This window comes from Orycteropus afer, unplaced genomic scaffold, assembly GCF_000298275.1.
Source record: "Orycteropus afer afer isolate SDZICR_OR568_19922 unplaced genomic scaffold, OryAfe1.0 scaffold00292, whole genome shotgun sequence".
In the NCBI taxonomy this organism is placed as follows: domain Eukaryota; kingdom Metazoa; phylum Chordata; class Mammalia; order Tubulidentata; family Orycteropodidae; genus Orycteropus; species Orycteropus afer.
In genome coordinates, this window is record NW_006921879.1 from 1347231 (window position 1) to 1351217 (window position 3987).

Below are 3987 nucleotides of genomic sequence, written 5' to 3' on the forward strand. Positions count from 1 at the left end.
TGCTCATGGATAGGAAGATTGAACATTGTGAAAATGTCAGTTCTACCCAAAGCAGTCTATACATTCAAAGCAATCCCAATCCAGATCCCATCAACATTCTTTAAGGATATGGAAAAACCAATCACTAACTTTATAAGAAAAGAAAAGAGATCAGATAAGCAAAGGATTATTGAAGGAGAATAAGAAAGTAGGTCTCACACTCCTGAATCTCAAAACCTACTATACAGTCACAGTAGTCAAAACTGCCTGGTATTGGTACAATGACAGACACATAGGCCAATGGAACAGAATTGAGAATCCAGAAATTGATCCATTGACCTATGATCAGCTAATCTTTGACAAAGGGCTGAAATCCATTAAATGGGGGAAGAGATTGTCTGTTTAACAAATGGTGCTGGCAAAACTGGCTATCAGTTTGCAGAAAAATTAAACAAGATCAGTACCTCACACCATTCGCAAAAACTAACTCCAGATGGATCAAAGACTTAAATGTGAAACCTAAAACTATAAAGTTCTTCAATGAAAAAAAAAAAAAAGGAGCAAATTTAGGGGCCCTAATATATGGTGTAAATAGACTATCAAGCATAACCCAAAATGTGCAAACAGCAGAAGATAAACTAGATGAATGGGACCTTCTAAAAATTAGATTTTTGTGTGCTTCCAATGACTTCTCCAAAAGAGTAAAAGAGAAACAACAGACTGGGAAAACATATTTGGCAATGACATATCTGACGGACTTATCTCTAAAATTTATAGAAAACTCCAACACCTCAACAACAAACAGACAAATAATCCAATTTTAAAAATGGGCAGAAAACACGAATAGACCTTTCACCAAAGAGGATATTCAGGCGGCCAACAAACACATGAAGAAATGCTCACGGTCATTAGCCATTGTTGTGTTGTTGTTAGGTGCCGTGGAGAAATCTCTGACTCATAGCGACCTCATGCACACCAGAACAAAACCCTGCCTGGTCCTGTGCCCATTGTTGCAGCCACTGTGTTTATCCATCTCTTTAAAGGCCTTCCCTGTCTTCATTGACCATCCACTTTACCAAGCATGACATCCTTCTCCAGGGAATGGTTCCTTCTGACAGCATGATCAAAGTAGGTGAGATGAAGTCTGGCCATTCTCACTTCCTAGGAGCATTCCAGCTGCACTTCCTCCGGGACAGATTTGTTAGTCCTTTTAGCAGTCCATGGTACTCGTAGCATTCTTCTCCACAACTCAAAATCATCAACTCTTCTTTGGTCTTCCTTATTCATTGTTCAGCTTTCACAACATAAGAGGCGATTTGAAATACCATGGTTTGGGTTTGGTATACCTTAGCCTTCATGGAGACGTCTTTGCTCTTCATCACTTGAAAGAGATATTTTGCAGCAGATTTGCCCAATGCAATACATTGTCTGATGTCTTGACTGCTGTTTCCGTTGGTGTTGATTAAAGAGCCAAGTAATATGAAATCCTAAACAACTTCAATCTTTTCTCCATCCACTGAGAAGCTGTTTATTGGACCAGTTATGAGGATTTTTGTTTTCTTTATATTGAGGTGTAATCCATACTGCAGACTGTAGTCTTCAATCTTCATCAGAAAGTGCTTCAAGTCATCCTCAATTTCAACAAGGAAAGTTGTGTCATGTGCGTATCACAGGTTGTTAATGAGTCTTCCTCCAATCCTGATGCCACATTCTTCTTCATATTGTCCAGCTTCTCAGCATACAAATTGAACAAGTATGGTGAAGGGATACACCGTTGATGCACTCCCCTCTTGATTTTGAACCATGCAGTATCCCCTTGTTCTGTTTGAATGACAGCCTCCTGATCTATGTACAGGTTCCTCATGAGTACAATCAAGTGTTCTGGAATTCCCATTCTTCTCAATGTTATCCACAATTTGTCATGATCCACACAATCGAAAGCTTTTGCATAGTCAATAAAACAAGTAAACATCTTTCTGGTATTCTTTGCTTTCAGTTAAGATCCATCTGCTATCAGCAATGATATACCTCATTCCACATCCTCTTTTGAATCCAGCTTGCATTTCTGGAAACTCTCTGTCAATACAGTGCTACAACTGTTTTGAATTATCTTCAGTAAGATTTTACTTGCATGTGATATTAATGATATTGTTAGATAATTTCCACATTCTGTGGGATCATCTTTCTTTGGAATGGGTACAAATATGGATCTCTTACAGTCAGTTGGCCAGGTAGCTGTCTCCAAATCTCTTGGCATAACTGAGTGAGTGCTTCCAGTGGGGCATCTGTTTGTTGAAACATCCCAATGGGTATTCCATCAATTCCTGGAGCCTTGTTCTTCACCAATTCCTTCAGTGCAGCTTTGACTTCTTCCTTCAATACCATTGGTTCTTGATCATATGCCATGTCCTGAAATGGATGAGCATCGACCAATTCTTTTTGGTACAGTGATTCAGTGTATTCCTTCTATCTTCTTTTGATGGTTTCTGCATCATTCAATATTTTGCCTGTAGAATCTTTCAGTATTGCAACTCAAGGCTTAAATTTTTTCCTCAGTTCTTTCAGCTTGAGAAATGCTGAGCATGTTCTTTTTTGGTTCTCTAACTCCAGGTCTTTGCACATTTCATTATAGTAATTGGCTTTGTCTGCTTGAGCTGCTCTTTGAATTATTCCAATCAGCTCTTTTATCTTGTCATCTCTTCAATTTGCTTTAGCTACTCTCTGCTCAAGGGCAAGTTTCAGGGTCTCTTCTGACATCCATTTTGGTCTTTTCTTCCTTTCTCATATTTTTAATGACTTCTTCTTTCTTCGTGGATGATGTTATTATTTATTTAGTTTAAAAATTGTGATTAGGTGAATGTTTACAGAGCAAATTCACTTTCCATACAGCAGTTCACATACACTTTGTCTCATGACATTGACTACAATTTACCACAATGCAACAGCTCCTCTCCCACTTCTTCTCTATAGTTACCTCTTCCCTGTGTCTTTCTCTCCATGCACTCCTACCCCCTGAGCTGTCTCCCTGTACATACACAGCCCTTCTATTTTCCCTTGATTGTTCTCTCCAAGAAGTGTATCTACCTAATGTAAATGTTCACCTCATATGCCTGTCTTTTGTTTGGCTGGAAGCCACAGGAGTGGGTTCAATTCCAAACCTGAAGGGCAGCTAGGGGCCATAGTCTCAGTGGTTCCATCAGGCTCTATCAGACCAGCAAACCTAGTCCTATTTTTTTTCCCCCCAAATGATTTTGAGTTTTGTTCCGCATTGTTCTTCCACTTCCAATCTTCCAGATTGTTCAGGATCTCCTCCAAGTGGTTGATATGGCAGCCAGGCACCAACTAGTTCTTCTGGTCTCATAGTCTTATGGGCTGAGGATCGCATGGTGTACCAGTCACTTGGACTAGTTGTTTCCATGAATGTTTGGTTTTCTTCATTCTTCTTTGCTCTGGATGAGGAAAGACCCATCATTGCATCTAGATAGCCACCTGCAAGCTTTTAAGATCCCAGTCACTACTCACCAAAGTAGGATGTGGAACAATGTTTTGTGTAGTATGTTATGCCAGTTGAGCTTGATGTCTATGTGATCGTGGTCCCCAGCCCCTGGATCCAACTACTCTTTCCCTCTGGGTAGCTGGCTGTAGCCAAGAAGTGACTACAACCTTGTCACTTGTCAGCTCTAATATATACCTCGTAATTCTTACAGCACATACCAATGCACTTGTAGAAACACTATCTGTCTACCCTATACGTGGTCTTGGGCACTCTCCCCCTGCATAGACATACCTAATAGTTCAGCCTGTCCACCCATCTATCCACCCGTATACATGGATGATGTTCTTGATGTCATCCCACAATTCCTCTGGTTTTTGGTCATTGGTGTTCAATGCATCAAATCTATTCTTTAAATGGTCTCTAAACTCAGGAGGGATATTATCAAGATCCTCAGAAGGAAGGTTGGGCAATCTATTTCCATAGTGATACCACCTCAGAAACCCAAGGAGGGG